This window comes from Microtus oregoni, unplaced genomic scaffold (assembly GCF_018167655.1).
Source record: "Microtus oregoni isolate MIOR12 unplaced genomic scaffold, Mior012 000000F_ref0000247, whole genome shotgun sequence".
NCBI lineage: Eukaryota > Metazoa > Chordata > Mammalia > Rodentia > Cricetidae > Microtus > Microtus oregoni.
Genome location: NW_024543059.1, coordinates 33,375,536 through 33,390,649, shown reverse-complemented (window position 1 = coordinate 33,390,649; position 15,114 = coordinate 33,375,536). Strand labels below are relative to the sequence as shown.

Below are 15,114 nucleotides of genomic sequence, written 5' to 3'. Positions count from 1 at the left end.
GTCAGCCATCTGGCAAACCATGCTTGAGGGTTTGGACAGAGCAGGGGAGCTGGCAGAACACTTGTTGCCCGATAATCCCACTGAGACCCACCAGCTCAAGCCCTCCCAGAGCCAGTTTCATGCCTTTCACTGTATCGAGGGCCTGTGCTTTTATGTCTTCACAGTGTTGCATATGTGGCACCAATGGCCACAGGGCAGACAGAATGGCCCAACACCCCAGGCCATGCCTAGGGCTGATGGCAGCAGCCTGAGCCTATCGCACTGTTGCCCACTGGTGTTGGTGACTTGCAGCAGAAGGCCCGAGGACCAAGGTAAGCATGACATGAATTGGAAGCACGAGCTGACGATTGTCGGGTCTTGGTGGTGCTGCGAGGTGTGCCCATTCGTGCCTCCAGACCAGTCTGCACCTGCCTGTAGCAGACTTAGGTCCTCAAGGTGCTCCTGCCTTCCATGCATGGACCCATTGCAACCTCCCTTTCCCAGATGGGGCACGTCTGGGCAGTTCTCGCACTCCCCAACACCCACCCTGGCTTGAGAGGAGACCTACCTCTGAAAGTCTCTGGGCCAGGCCACTCCAGCGTGCTTGGATCGATGATGATTCCCAGTCAATCATTCCTTGGAAAAGCTGAACAAAATGAGTGAAAACTCAGTACCACCGCTCTCATCGAGACTGAGGTCCTGCTCCTTGGGTCACCCAGGTCCTCTGGGAGTAGGATACGGGAATGCCAACCACTCCCCTGCTCCTGCCCACCTCCAGCAGTGGCATAGCATCTCTTAGAGTGAAGTCCTGTGGGGAAGGCTTAGTGCACTTTGACATTTGCATTAGCAAGAGAGAGGTTTGCAGGTGCCAGTAGCCCTGGCTGTCAGTTTGTCAGACCTGCTCAGGGAATAGGAGGCATGGTTTGCTCAGGGAACATGTCCAAAGAGAGCTGAGTCCTGAGCCTTGATCTTGAGACTGCCAGTTGGGCGTGTCCTTGTTCATCAATCCAGTGAGCTGGTTTCCGGGCTGACTTTATTCAGAGCAGCCTCCGATGATATTTATTTATTTATTCATTTACTTATGTATCTATCCATTCATTCATTTATTTTGAGTAAGAGAGTGCTTGCTGGTGTTGCAGTAGCTGGATGTGTTGGGCTTACAGATATTAGTTGAATGGCTGCAGAGAGGGCCAAATATCACCTTCAAGGCCACGGAGGGTGCCAGGCTCAGGCCAAGCCCTGAGACTTGAATAGTTTGCTGTCAGCCATCTGGCAAACCATGCTTGAGGGTTTGGACAGAGCAGGGGAGCTGGCAGAACACTTGTTGCCCGATCATCCCACTGAGACCCACCAGCTCAAGCCCTCCCAGAGCCAGTTTCATGGCTCCCACTGTAACGAGGGCCTGTGCTTTTATGTCTTTACAGTGTTGCTTCTGTGGCACGCACGGCCACAGGGCAGACAGAATGGCCCAACACCCCAGGCCATGCCTAGGGCTGATGGCAGCAGCCTGAGCCTATTGCACTGTTGTCCACTGGTGTTGGTGACTTGCTTGCAGCAGAAGGCCCGAGGACCAAGGTAAGCATGACATGAATTGGAAGCACGAGCTGACGATTGTCGGGTCTTGGTGGTGCAGCGAGGTGTGCCCATTCGTGCCTCCAGACCAGTCTGCACCTGCCTGTAGCAGACTTAGGTCCTCAAGGTGCTCCTGCCTTCCATGCATGGACCCATTGCAACCTCCCTTTCCCAGATGGGGCACGTCTGGGCAGTTCTCGCACTCCCCAACACCCACCCTGGCTTGAGAGGAGACCTACCTCTGAAAGTCTCTGGGCCAGGCCACTCCAGCGTGCTTGGATCGATGATGATTCCCAGTCAATCATTCCTTGGAAAAGCTGAACAAAATGAGTGAAAACTCAGTACCACCGCTCTCATCGAGACTGAGGTCCTGCTCCTTGGGTCACCCAGGTCCTCTGGGAGTAGGATACGGGAATGCCAACCACTCCCCTGCTCCTGCCCACCTCCAGCAGTGGCATAGCATCTCTTAGAGTGAAGTCCTGTGGGGAAGGCTTAGTGCACTTTGACATTTGCATTAGCAAGAGAGAGGTTTGCAGGTGCCAGTAGCCCTGGCTGTCAGTTTGTCAGACCTGCTCAGGGAATAGGAGGCATGGTTTGCTCAGGGAACATGTCCAAAGAGAGCTGAGTCCTGAGCCTTGATCTTGAGACTGCCAGTTGGGCGTGTCCTTGTTCATCAATCCAGTGAGCTGGTTTCCGGGCTGACTTTATTCAGAGCAGCCTCCGATGATATTTATTTATTTATTCATTTACTTATGTATCTATCCATTCATTCATTAATTTTGAGTAAGAGAGTGCTTGCTGGTGTTGCAGTAGCTGGATGTGTTGGGCTTACAGATATTAGTTGAATGGCTGCAGACAGGGCCAAATATCACCTTCAAGGCCACGGAGGGTGCCAGGCTCAGGCCAAGCCCTGAGACTTGAATAGTTTGCTGTCAGCCATCTGGCAAACCATGCTGGAGGGTTTGGGCAGAGCAGTGGAGCTGGCAGAACACTTGTTGCCCGATCATCCCACTGAGACCCACCAGCTCAAGCCCTCCCAGAGCCAGTTTCATGGCTCCCACTGTAACGAGGGCCTGTGCTTTTATGTCTTTACAGTGTTGCTTCTGTGGCACGCACAGCCACAGGGCAGACAGAATGGCCCAACACCCCAGGCCATGCCTAGGGCTGATGGCAGCAGCCTGAGCCTATTGCACTGTTGTCCACTGGTGTTGGTGACTTGCTTGCAGCAGAAGGCCCGAGGACCAAGGTAAGCATGACATGAATTGGAAGCACGAGCTGATGATTGTCGGGTCTTGGTGGTGCTGCGAGGTGTGCCCATTCGTGCCTCCAGACCAGTCTGCACCTGCCTGTAGCAGACTTAGGTCCTCAAGGTGCTCCTGCCTTCCATGCATGGACCCATTGCAACCTCCCTTTCCCAGATGGGGCACGTCTGGGCAGTTCTCGCACTCCCCAACACCCACCCTGGCTTGAGAGGAGAACTACCTCTGAAAGTCTCTGGGCCAGGCCACTCCAGCGTGCTTGGATCGATGATGATTCCCAGTCAATCATTCCTTGGAAAAGCTGAACAAAATGAGTGAAAACTCAGTACCACCGCTCTCATCGAGACTGAGGTCCTGCACCTTGGGTCACCCAGGTCCTCTGGGAGTAGGATACGGGAATGCCAACCACTCCCCTGCTCCTGCCCACCTCCAGCAGTGGCATAGCATCTCTTAGAGTGAAGTCCTGTGGGGAAGGCTTAGTGCACTTTGACATTTGCATTAGCAAGAGAGAGGTTTGCAGGTGCCAGTAGCCCTGGCTGTCAGTTTGTCAGACCTGCTCAGGGAATAGGAGGCATGGTTTGCTCAGGGAACATGTCCAAAGAGAGCTGAGTCCTGAGCCTTGATCTTGAGACTGCCAGTTGGGCGTGTCCTTGTTCATCAATCCAGTGAGCTGGTTTCCGGGCTGACTTTATTCAGAGCAGCCTCCGATGATATTTATTTATTTATTCATTTACTTATGTATCTATCCATTCATTCATTTATTTTGAGTAAGAGAGTGCTTGCTGGTGTTGCAGTAGCTGGATGTGTTGGGCTTACAGATATTAGTTGAATGGCTGCAGAGAGGGCCAAATATCACCTTCAAGGCCACGGAGGGTGCCAGGCTCAGGCCAAGCCCTGAGACTTGAATAGTTTGCTGTCAGCCATCTGGCAAACCATGCTTGAGGGTTTGGACAGAGCAGGGGAGCTGGCAGAACACTTGTTGCCCGATCATCCCACTGAGACCCACCAGCTCAAGCCCTCCCAGAGCCAGTTTCATGCCTTTCACTGTATCGAGGGCCTGTGCTTTTATGTCTTCACAGTGTTGCTTCTGTGGCACCAATGGCCACAGGGCAGACAGAATGGCCCAACACCCCAGGCCATGCCTACGACTGATGGCAGCAGCCTGAGCCTATCGCACTGTTGCCCACTGGTGTTGGTGACTTGCAGCAGAAGGCCCGAGGACCAAGGTAAGCATGACATGAATTGGATGCACGAGCTGACGATTGTCGGGTCTTGTTGGTGCTGCGAGGTGTGCCCATTCGTGCCTCCAGACCAGTCTGCACCTGCCTGTAGCAGACTTAGGTCCTCAAGGTGCTCCTGCCTTCCATGCATGGACCAATTGCAACCTCCCTTTCCCAGATGGGGCACGTCTGGGCAGTTCTCGCACTCCCCAACACCCACCCTGGCTTGAGAGGAGACCTACCTCTGAAAGTCTCTGGGCCAGGCCACTCCAGCGTGCTTGGATCGATGATGATTCCCAGTCAATCATTCCTTGGAAAAGCTGAACAAAATGAGTGAAAACTCAGTACCACCGCTCTCATCGAGACTGAGGTCCTGCACCTTGGGTCACCCAGGTCCTCTGGGAGTAGGATACGGGAATGCCAACCACTCCCCTGCTCCTGCCCACCTCCAGCAGTGGCATAGCATCTCTTAGAGTGAAGTCCTGTGGGGAAGGCTTAGTGCACTTTGACATTTGCATTAGCAAGAGAGAGGTTTGCAGGTGCCAGTAGCCCTGGCTGTCAGTTTGTCAGACCTGCTCAGGGAATAGGAGGCATGGTTTGCTCAGGGAACATGTCCAAAGAGAGCTGAGTCCTGAGCCTTGATCTTGAGACTGCCAGTTGGGCGTGTCCTTGTTCATCAATCCAGTGAGCTGGTTTCCGGGCTGACTTTATTCAGAGCAGCCTCCGATGATATTTATTTATTTATTCATTTACTTATGTATCTATCCATTCATTCATTTATTTTGAGTAAGAGAGTGCTTGCTGGTGTTGCAGTAGCTGGATGTGTTGGGCTTACAGATATTAGTTGAATGGCTGCAGAGAGGGCCAAATATCACCTTCAAGGCCACGGAGCGTGCCAGGCTCAGGCCAAGCCCTGAGACTTGAATAGTTTGCTGTCAGCCATCTGGCAAACCATGCTTGAGGGTTTGGACAGAGCAGGGGAGCTGGCAGAACACTTGTTGCCCGATCATCCCACTGAGACCCACCAGCTCAAGCCCTCCCAGAGCCAGTTTCATGGCTCCCACTGTAACGAGGGCCTGTGCTTTTATGTCTTTACAGTGTTGCTTCTGTGGCACGCAACGGCCACAGGGCAGACAGAATGGCCCAACACCCCAGGCCATGCCTAGGGCTGATGGCAGCAGCCTGAGCCTATTGCACTGTTGTCCACTGGTGTTGGTGACTTGCTTGCAGCAGAAGGCCCGAGGACCAAGTTAAGCATGACATGAATTGGAAGCACGAGCTGATGATTGTCGGGTCTTGGTGGTGCTGCGAGCTGTGCCCATTCGTGCCTCCAGACCAGTCTGCACCTGCCTGTAGCAGACTTATGTCCTCAAGGTGCTCCTGCCTTCCATGCATGGACCCATTGCAACCTCCCTTTCCCAGATGGGGCACGTCTGGGCAGTTCTCGCACTCCCCAACACCCACCCTGGCTTGAGAGGAGACCTACCTCTGAAAGTCTCTGGGCCAGGCCACTCCAGCGTGCTTGGATCGATGATGATTCCCAGTCAATCATTCCTTGGAAAAGCTGAACAAAATGAGTGAAAACTCAGTACCACCGCTCTCATCGAGACTGAGGTCCTGCTCCTTGGGTCACCCAGGTCCTCTGGGAGTAGGATACGGGAATGCCAACCACTCCCCTGCTCCTGCCCACCTCCAGCAGTGGCATAGCATCTCTTAGAGTGAAGTCCTGTGGGGAAGGCTTAGTGCACTTTGACATTTGCATTAGCAAGAGAGAGGTTTGCAGGTGCCAGTAGCCCTGGCTGTCAGTTTGTCAGACCTGCTCAGGGAATAGGAGGCATGGTTTGCTCAGGGAACATGTCCAAAGAGAGCTGAGTCCTGAGCCTTGATCTTGAGACTGCCAGTGGGGCGTGTCTTTGTTCATTAATCCAGTGAGCTGGTTTCTGTGCTGACTTTATTCAGAGCAGCCTCCGTTGATATTTATTTATTTATTTATTTATTTATGTATCTATCCATTCATTCATTTATTTTGAGTAAGATAGTGCTTGCTGGTGTTGCAGTAGCTGGATGTGTTGGGCTTACAGATATTAGTTGAATGGCTGCAGAGAGGGCCAAATATCACCTTCAAGGCCACGGATGGTGCCAGGCTCAGGCCAAGCCCTGAGACTTGAATAGTTTGCTGTCAGCCATCTGGCAAACCATGCTGGAGGGTTTGGGCAGAGCAGTGGAGCTGGCAGAACACTTGTTGCCCGATCATCCCACTGAGACCCACCAGCTCAAGCCCTCCCAGAGCCAGTTTCATGGCTCCCACTGTAACGAGGGCCTGTGCTTTTATGTCTTTACAGTGTTGCTTCTGTGGCACGCACGGCCACAGGGCAGACAGAATGGCCCAACACCCCAGGCCATGCCTAGGGCTGATGGCAGCAGCCTGAGCCTATTGCACTGTTGTCCACTGGTGTTGGTGACTTGCTTGCAGCAGAAGGCCCGAGGACCAAGGTAAGCATGACATGAATTGGAAGCACGAGCTGACGATTGTCGGGTCTTGGTGGTGCTGCGAGGTGTGCCCATTCGTGCCTCCAGACCAGTCTGCACCTGCCTGTAGCAGACTTAGGTCCTCAAGGTGCTCCTGCCTTCCATGCATGGACCCATTGCAACCTCCCTTTCCCAGATGGGGCACGTCTGGGCAGTTCTCGCACTCCCCAACACCCACCCTGGCTTGAGAGGAGACCTACCTCTGAAAGTCTCTGGGCCAGGCCACTCCAGCGTGCTTGGATCGATGATGATTCCCAGTCAATCATTCCTTGGAAAAGCTGAACAAAATGAGTGAAAACTCAGTACCACCGCTCTCATCGAGACTGAGGTCCTGCTCCTTGGGTCACCCAGGTCCTCTGGGAGTAGGATACGGGAATGCCAACCACTCCCCTGCTCCTGCCCACCTCCAGCAGTGGCATAGCATCTCTTAGAGTGAAGTCCTGTGGGGAAGGCTTAGTGCACTTTGACATTTGCATTAGCAAGAGAGAGGTTTGCAGGTGCCAGTAGCCCTGGCTGTCAGTTTGTCAGACCTGCTCAGGGAATAGGAGGCATGGTTTGCTCAGGGAACATGTCCAAAGAGAGCTGAGTCCTGAGCCTTGATCTTGAGACTGCCAGGTGGGGCGTGTCTTTGTTCATTAATCCAGTGAGCTGGTTTCTGTGCTGACTTTATTCAGAGCAGCCTCCGTTGATATTTATTTATTTATTTATTTATTTATGTATCTATCCATTCATTCATTTATTTTGAGTAAGATAGTGCTTGCTGGTGTTGCAGTAGCTGGATGTGTTGGGCTTACAGATATTAGTTGAATGGCTGCAGAGAGGGCCAAATATCACCTTCAAGGCCACGGATGGTGCCAGGCTCAGGCCAAGCCCTGAGACTTGAATAGTTTGCTGTCAGCCATCTGGCAAACCATGCTGGAGGGTTTGGGCAGAGCAGTGGAGCTGGCAGAACACTTGTTGCCCGATCATCCCACTGAGACCCACCAGCTCAAGCCCTCCCAGAGCCAGTTTCACGCCTTTTACTGTATCGAGGGCCTGTGCTTTTATGTCTTCACAGTGTTGCATCTGTGGCACCAATGGCCACAGGGCAGACAGAATGGCCCAACACCCCAGGCCATGCCTACGGCTGATGGCAGCAGCCTGAGCCAATCGCACTGTTGCCCACTGGTGTTGGTGACTTGCAGCAGAAGGCCCGAGGACCAAGGTAAGCATGACATGAATTGGATGCACGAGCTGACGATTGTCGGGTCTTGTTGGTGCTGCGAGGTGTGCCCATTCGTGCCTCCAGACCAGTCTGCACCTGCCTGTAGCAGACTTAGGTCCTCAAGGTGCTCCTGCCTTCCATGCATGGACCAATTGCAACCTCCCTTTCCCAGATGGGGCACGTCTGGGCAGTTCTCGCACTCCCCAACACCCACCCTGGCTTGAGAGGAGACCTACCTCTGAAAGTCTCTGGGCCAGGCCACTCCAGCGTGCTTGGATCGATGATGATTCCCAGTCAATCATTCCTTGGAAAAGCTGAACAAAATGAGTGAAAACTCAGTACCACCGCTCTCATCGAGACTGAGGTCCTGCTCCTTGGGTCACCCAGGTCCTCTGGGAGTAGGATACGGGAATGCCAACCACTCCCCTGCTCCTGCCCACCTCCAGCAGTGGCATAGCATCTCTTAGAGTGAAGTCCTGTGGGGAAGGCTTAGTGCACTTTGACATTTGCATTAGCAAGAGAGAGGTTTGCAGGTGCCAGTAGCCCTGGCTGTCAGTTTGTCAGACCTGCTCAGGGAATAGGAGGCATGGTTTGCTCAGGGAACATGTCCAAAGAGAGCTGAGTCCTGAGCCTTGATCTTGAGACTGCCAGTTGGGCGTGTCCTTGTTCATCAATCCAGTGAGCTGGTTTCCGGGCTGACTTTATTCAGAGCAGCCTCCGATGATATTTATTTATTTATTCATTTACTTATGTATCTATCCATTCATTCATTTATTTTGAGTAAGAGAGTGCTTGCTGGTGTTGCAGTAGCTGGATGTGTTGGGCTTACAGATATTAGTTGAATGGCTGCAGAGAGGGCCAAATATCACCTTCAAGGCCACGGATGGTGCCAGGCTCAGGCCAAGCCCTGAGACTTGAATAGTTTGCTGTCAGCCATCTGGCAAACCATGCTTGAGGGTTTGGACAGAGCAGGGGAGCTGGCAGAACACTTGTTGCCCGATCATCCCACTGAGACCCACCAGCTCAAGCCCTCCCAGAGCCAGTTTCATGCCTCCCACTGTATCGAGGGCCTGTGCTTTTATGTCTTCACAGTGTTGCTTCTGTGGCACCAATGGCCACAGGGCAGACAGAATGGCCCAACACCCCAGGCCATGCCTACGGCTGATGGCAGCAGCCTGAGCCTATCGCACTGTTGCCCACTGGTGTTGGTGACTTGCAGCAGAAGGCCCGAGGACCAAGGTAAGCATGACATGAATTGGATGCACGAGCTGACGATTGTCGGGTCTTGTTGGTGCTGCGAGGTGTGCCCATTCGTGCCTCCAGACCAGTCTGCACCTGCCTGTAGCAGACTTAGGTCCTCAAGGTGCTCCTGCCTTCCATGCATGGACCAATTGCAACCTCCCTTTCCCAGATGGGGCACGTCTGGGCAGTTCTCGCACTCCCCAACACCCACCCTGGCTTGAGAGGAGACCTACTTCTGAAAGTCTCTGGGCCAGGCCACTCCAGCGTGCTTGGATCGATGATGATTCCCAGTCAATCATTCCTTGGAAAAGCTGAACAAAATGAGTGAAAACTCAGTACCACCGCTCTCATCGAGACTGAGGTCCTGCACCTTGGGTCACCCAGGTCCTCTGGGAGTAGGATACGGGAATGCCAACCACTCCCCTGCTCCTGCCGACCTCCAGCAGTGGCATAGCATCTCTTAGAGTGAAGTCCTGTGGGGAAGGCTTAGTGCACTTTGACATTTGCATTAGCAAGAGAGAGGTTTGCAGGTGCCAGTAGCCCTGGCTGTCAGTTTGTCAGACCTGCTCAGGGAATAGGAGGCATGGTTTGCTCAGGGAACATGTCCAAAGAGAGCTGAGTCCTGAGCCTTGATCTTGAGACTGCCAGTTGGGCGTGTCCTTGTTCATCAATCCAGTGAGCTGGTTTCCGGGCTGACTTTATTCAGAGCAGCCTCCGATGATATTTATTTATTTATTCATTTACTTATGTATCTATCCATTCATTCATTTATTTTGAGTAAGAGAGTGCTTGCTGGTGTTGCAGTAGCTGGATGTGTTGGGCTTACAGATATTAGTTGAATGGCTGCAGAGAGGGCCAAATATCACCTTCAAGGCCACGGAGCGTGCCAGGCTCAGGCCAAGCCCTGAGACTTGAATAGTTTGCTGTCAGCCATCTGGCAAACCATGCTTGAGGGTTTGGACAGAGCAGGGGAGCTGGCAGAACACTTGTTGCCCGATCATCCCACTGAGACCCACCAGCTCAAGCCCTCCCAGAGCCAGTTTCATGGCTCCCACTGTAACGAGGGCCTGTGCTTTTATGTCTTTACAGTGTTGCTTCTGTGGCACGCACGGCCACAGGGCAGACAGAATGGCCCAACACCCCAGGCCATGCCTAGGGCTGATGGCAGCAGCCTGAGCCTATTGCACTGTTGTCCACTGGTGTTGGTGACTTGCTTGCAGCAGAAGGCCCGAGGACCAAGGTAAGCATGACATGAATTGGAAGCACGAGCTGACGATTGTCGGGTCTTGGTGGTGCTGCGAGCTGTGCCCATTCGTGCCTCCAGACCAGTCTGCACCTGCCTGTAGCAGACTTAGGTCCTCAAGGTGCTCCTGCCTTCCATGCATGGACCCATTGCAACCTCCCTTTCCCAGATGGGGCACGTCTGGGCAGTTCTCGCACTCCCCAACACCCACCCTGGCTTGAGAGGAGACCTACCTCTGAAAGTCTCTGGGCCAGGCCACTCCAGCGTGCTTGGATCGATGATGATTCCCAGTCAATCATTCCTTGGAAAAGCTGAACAAAATGAGTGAAAACTCAGTACCACCGCTCTCATCGAGACTGAGGTCCTGCACCTTGGGTCACCCAGGTCCTCTGGGAGTAGGATACGGGAATGCCAACCACTCCCCTGCTCCTGCCCACCTCCAGCAGTGGCATAGCATCTCTTAGAGTGAAGTCCTGTGGGGAAGGCTTAGTGCACTTTGACATTTGCATTAGCAAGAGAGAGGTTTGCAGGTGCCAGTAGCCCTGGCTGTCAGTTTGTCAGACCTGCTCAGGGAATAGGAGGCATGGTTTGCTCAGGGAACATGTCCAAAGAGAGCTGAGTCCTGAGCCTTGATCTTGAGACTGCCAGTTGGGCGTGTCCTTGTTCATCAATCCAGTGAGCTGGTTTCCGGGCTGACTTTATTCAGAGCAGCCTCCGATGATATTTATTTATTTATTCATTTACTTATGTATCTATCCATTCATTCATTTATTTTGAGTAAGAGAGTGCTTGCTGGTGTTGCAGTAGCTGGATGTGTTGGGCTTACAGATATTAGTTGAATGGCTGCAGAGAGGGCCAAATATCACCTTCAAGGCCACGGAGCGTGCCAGGCTCAGGCCAAGCCCTGAGACTTGAATAGTTTGCTGTCAGCCATCTGGCAAACCATGCTTGAGGGTTTGGACAGAGCAGGGGAGCTGGCAGAACACTTGTTGCCCGATCATCCCACTGAGACCCACCAGCTCAAGCCCTCCCAGAGCCAGTTTCATGGCTCCCACTGTAACGAGGGCCTGTGCTTTTATGTCTTTACAGTGTTGCTTCTGTGGCACGCACGGCCACAGGGCAGACAGAATGGCCCAACACCCCAGGCCATGCCTAGGGCTGATGGCAGCAGCCTGAGCCTATTGCACTGTTGTCCACTGGTGTTGGTGACTTGCTTGCAGCAGAAGGCCCGAGGACCAAGGTAAGCATGACATGAATTGGAAGCACGAGCTGACGATTGTCGGGTCTTGGTGGTGCTGCGAGCTGTGCCCATTCGTGCCTCCAGACCAGTCTGCACCTGCCTGTAGCAGACTTAGGTCCTCAAGGTGCTCCTGCCTTCCATGCATGGACCCATTGCAACCTCCCTTTCCCAGATGGGGCACGTCTGGGCAGTTCTCGCACTCCCCAACACCCACCCTGGCTTGAGAGGAGACCTACCTCTGAAAGTCTCTGGGCCAGGCCACTCCAGCGTGCTTGGATCGATGATGATTCCCAGTCAATCATTCCTTGGAAAAGCTGAACAAAATGAGTGAAAACTCAGTACCACCGCTCTCATCGAGACTGAGGTCCTGCACCTTGGGTCACCCAGGTCCTCTGGGAGTAGGATACGGGAATGCCAACCACTCCCCTGCTCCTGCCGACCTCCAGCAGTGGCATAGCATCTCTTAGAGTGAAGTCCTGTGGGGAAGGCTTAGTGCACTTTGACATTTGCATTAGCAAGAGAGAGGTTTGCAGGTGCCAGTAGCCCTGGCTGTCAGTTTGTCAGACCTGCTCAGGGAATAGGAGGCATGGTTTGCTCAGGGAACATGTCCAAAGAGAGCTGAGTCCTGAGCCTTGATCTTGAGACTGCCAGTTGGGCGTGTCCTTGTTCATCAATCCAGTGAGCTGGTTTCCGGGCTGACTTTATTCAGAGCAGCCTCCGATGATATTTATTTATTTATTCATTTACTTATGTATCTATCCATTCATTCATTTATTTTGAGTAAGAGAGTGCTTGCTGGTGTTGCAGTAGCTGGATGTGTTGGGCTTACAGATATTAGTTGAATGGCTGCAGAGAGGGCCAAATATCACCTTCAAGGCCACGGAGCGTGCCAGGCTCAGGCCAAGCCCTGAGACTTGAATAGTTTGCTGTCAGCCATCTGGCAAACCATGCTTGAGGGTTTGGACAGAGCAGGGGAGCTGGCAGAACACTTGTTGCCCGATCATCCCACTGAGACCCACCAGCTCAAGCCCTCCCAGAGCCAGTTTCATGGCTCCCACTGTAACGAGGGCCTGTGCTTTTATGTCTTTACAGTGTTGCTTCTGTGGCACGCACGGCCACAGGGCAGACAGAATGGCCCAACACCCCAGGCCATGCCTAGGGCTGATGGCAGCAGCCTGAGCCTATTGCACTGTTGTCCACTGGTGTTGGTGACTTGCTTGCAGCAGAAGGCCCGAGGACCAAGTTAAGCATGACATGAATTGGAAGCACGAGCTGACGATTGTCGGGTCTTGGTGGTGCTGCGAGCTGTGCCCATTCGTGCCTCCAGACCAGTCTGCACCTGCCTGTAGCAGACTTATGTCCTCAAGGTGCTCCTGCCTTCCATGCATGGACCCATTGCAACCTCCCTTTCCCAGATGGGGCACGTCTGGGCAGTTCTCGCACTCCCCAACACCCACCCTGGCTTGAGAGGAGACCTACCTCTGAAAGTCTCTGGGCCAGGCCACTCCAGCGTGCTTGGATCGATGATGATTCCCAGTCAATCATTCCTTGGAAAAGCTGAACAAAATGAGTGAAAACTCAGTACCACCGCTCTCATCGAGACTGAGGTCCTGCTCCTTGGGTCACCCAGGTCCTCTGGGAGTAGGATACGGGAATGCCAACCACTCCCCTGCTCCTGCCCACCTCCAGCAGTGGCATAGCATCTCTTAGAGTGAAGTCCTGTGGGGAAGGCTTAGTGCACTTTGACATTTGCATTAGCAAGAGAGAGGTTTGCAGGTGCCAGTAGCCCTGGCTGTCAGTTTGTCAGACCTGCTCAGGGAATAGGAGGCATGGTTTGCTCAGGGAACATGTCCAAAGAGAGCTGAGTCCTGAGCCTTGATCTTGAGACTGCCAGGTGGGCGTGTCTTTGTTCATTAATCCAGTGAGCTGGTTTCTGTGCTGACTTTATTCAGAGCAGCCTCCGATGATATTTATTTATTTATTTATTTATTTATTTATGTATCTATCCATTCATTCATTTATTTTGAGTAAGATAGTGCTTGCTGGTGTTGCAGTAGCTGGATGTGTTGGGCTTACAGATATTAGTTGAATGGCTGCAGAGAGGGCCAAATATCACCTTCAAGGCCACGGATGGTGCCAGGCTCAGGCCAAGCCCTGAGACTTGAATAGTTTGCTGTCAGCCATCTGGCAAACCATGCTGGAGGGTTTGGGCAGAGCAGTGGAGCTGGCAGAACACTTGTTGCCCGATCATCCCACTGAGACCCACCAGCTCAAGCCCTCCCAGAGCCAGTTTCACGCCTTTTACTGTATCGAGGGCCTGTGCTTTTATGTCTTCACAGTGTTGCATCTGTGGCACCAATGGCCACAGGGCAGACAGAATGGCCCAACACCCCAGGCCATGCCTACGGCTGATGGCAGCAGCCTGAGCCTATTGCACTGTTGTCCACTGGTGTTGGTGACTTGCTTGCAGCAGAAGGCCCAAGGACCAAGGTAAGCATGACATGAATTGGAAGCACGAGCTGACGATTGTCGGGTCTTGGTGGTGCTGCGAGCTGTGCCCATTCGTGCCTCCAGACCAGTCTGCACCTGCCTGTAGCAGACTTAGGTCCTCAAGGTGCTCCTGCCTTCCATGCATGGACCCATTGCAACCTCCCTTTCCCAGATGGGGCACGTCTGGGCAGTTCTCGCACTCCCCAACACCCACCCTGGCTTGAGAGGAGACCTACCTCTGAAAGTCTCTGGGCCAGGCCACTCCAGCGTGCTTGGATCGATGATGATTCCCAGTCAATCATTCCTTGGAAAAGCTGAACAAAATGAGTGAAAACTCAGTACCACCGCTCTCATCGAGACTGAGGTCCTGCACCTTGGGTCACCCAGGTCCTCTGGGAGTAGGATACGGGAATGCCAACCACTCCCCTGCTCCTGCCCACCTCCAGCAGTGGCATAGCATCTCTTAGAGTGAAGTCCTGTGGGGAAGGCTTAGTGCACTTTGACATTTGCATTAGCAAGAGAGAGGTTTGCAGGTGCCAGTAGCCCTGGCTGTCAGTTTGTCAGACCTGCTCAGGGAATAGGAGGCATGGTTTGCTCAGGGAACATGTCCAAAGAGAGCTGAGTCCTGAGCCTTGATCTTGAGACTGCCAGTTGGGCGTGTCCTTGTTCATCAATCCAGTGAGCTGGTTTCCGGGCTGACTTTATTCAGAGCAGCCTCCGATGATATTTATTTATTTATTCATTTACTTATGTATCTATCCATTCATTCATTTATTTTGAGTAAGAGAGTGCTTGCTGGTGTTGCAGTAGCTGGATGTGTTGGGCTTACAGATATTAGTTGAATGGCTGCAGAGAGGGCCAAATATCACCTTCAAGGCCACGGAGCGTGCCAGGCTCAGGCCAAGCCCTGAGACTTGAATAGTTTGCTGTCAGCCATCTGGCAAACCATGCTTGAGGGTTTGGACAGAGCAGGGGAGCTGGCAGAACACTTGTTGCCCGATCATCCCACTGAGACCCACCAGCTCAAGCCCTCCCAGAGCCAGTTTCATGGCTCCCACTGTAACGAGGGCCTGTGCTTTTATGTCTTTACAGTGTTGCTTCTGTGGCACGCACGGCCACAGGGCAGACAGAATGGC

General features: G+C 53.0%; 12 non-coding genes across 12 annotated transcripts; all 12 read left to right on the top strand.

The window, feature by feature from the left end:
• Positions 1 to 585: 585 nt before the first annotated feature.
• LOC121454503 lies at positions 586 to 679 on the top strand. The gene has a single exon (XR_005975255.1). It is a non-coding gene; the product is annotated as a small nucleolar RNA SNORD116 (small nucleolar RNA).
• A 1,149-nt stretch (positions 680 to 1,828) lies between these two features.
• LOC121454500 lies at positions 1,829 to 1,922 on the top strand. The gene has a single exon (XR_005975254.1). It is a non-coding gene; the product is annotated as a small nucleolar RNA SNORD116 (small nucleolar RNA).
• Positions 1,923 to 3,071: 1,149 nt separating this feature from the next.
• Positions 3,072 to 3,165, top strand: LOC121454486. The gene has a single exon (XR_005975252.1). It is a non-coding gene; the product is annotated as a small nucleolar RNA SNORD116 (small nucleolar RNA).
• A 1,145-nt stretch (positions 3,166 to 4,310) lies between these two features.
• Positions 4,311 to 4,404, top strand: LOC121454481. The gene has a single exon (XR_005975250.1). It is a non-coding gene; the product is annotated as a small nucleolar RNA SNORD116 (small nucleolar RNA).
• A 1,150-nt stretch (positions 4,405 to 5,554) lies between these two features.
• On the top strand, positions 5,555 to 5,648 carry LOC121454476. The gene has a single exon (XR_005975249.1). It is a non-coding gene; the product is annotated as a small nucleolar RNA SNORD116 (small nucleolar RNA).
• A 1,149-nt stretch (positions 5,649 to 6,797) lies between these two features.
• LOC121454471 lies at positions 6,798 to 6,891 on the top strand. Its single transcript, XR_005975248.1, has one exon. It is a non-coding gene; the product is annotated as a small nucleolar RNA SNORD116 (small nucleolar RNA).
• A 1,146-nt stretch (positions 6,892 to 8,037) lies between these two features.
• LOC121454464 lies at positions 8,038 to 8,131 on the top strand. The gene has a single exon (XR_005975246.1). It is a non-coding gene; the product is annotated as a small nucleolar RNA SNORD116 (small nucleolar RNA).
• Positions 8,132 to 9,276: 1,145 nt separating this feature from the next.
• LOC121454461 lies at positions 9,277 to 9,370 on the top strand. The gene has a single exon (XR_005975245.1). It is a non-coding gene; the product is annotated as a small nucleolar RNA SNORD116 (small nucleolar RNA).
• Positions 9,371 to 10,519: 1,149 nt separating this feature from the next.
• Positions 10,520 to 10,613, top strand: LOC121454460. Its single transcript, XR_005975244.1, has one exon. It is a non-coding gene; the product is annotated as a small nucleolar RNA SNORD116 (small nucleolar RNA).
• A 1,149-nt stretch (positions 10,614 to 11,762) lies between these two features.
• LOC121454459 lies at positions 11,763 to 11,856 on the top strand. The gene has a single exon (XR_005975243.1). It is a non-coding gene; the product is annotated as a small nucleolar RNA SNORD116 (small nucleolar RNA).
• A 1,149-nt stretch (positions 11,857 to 13,005) lies between these two features.
• LOC121454456 lies at positions 13,006 to 13,099 on the top strand. The gene has a single exon (XR_005975242.1). It is a non-coding gene; the product is annotated as a small nucleolar RNA SNORD116 (small nucleolar RNA).
• Positions 13,100 to 14,252: 1,153 nt separating this feature from the next.
• Positions 14,253 to 14,346, top strand: LOC121454451. The gene has a single exon (XR_005975241.1). It is a non-coding gene; the product is annotated as a small nucleolar RNA SNORD116 (small nucleolar RNA).
• The last annotated feature ends 768 nt before the right edge of the window (positions 14,347 to 15,114 follow it).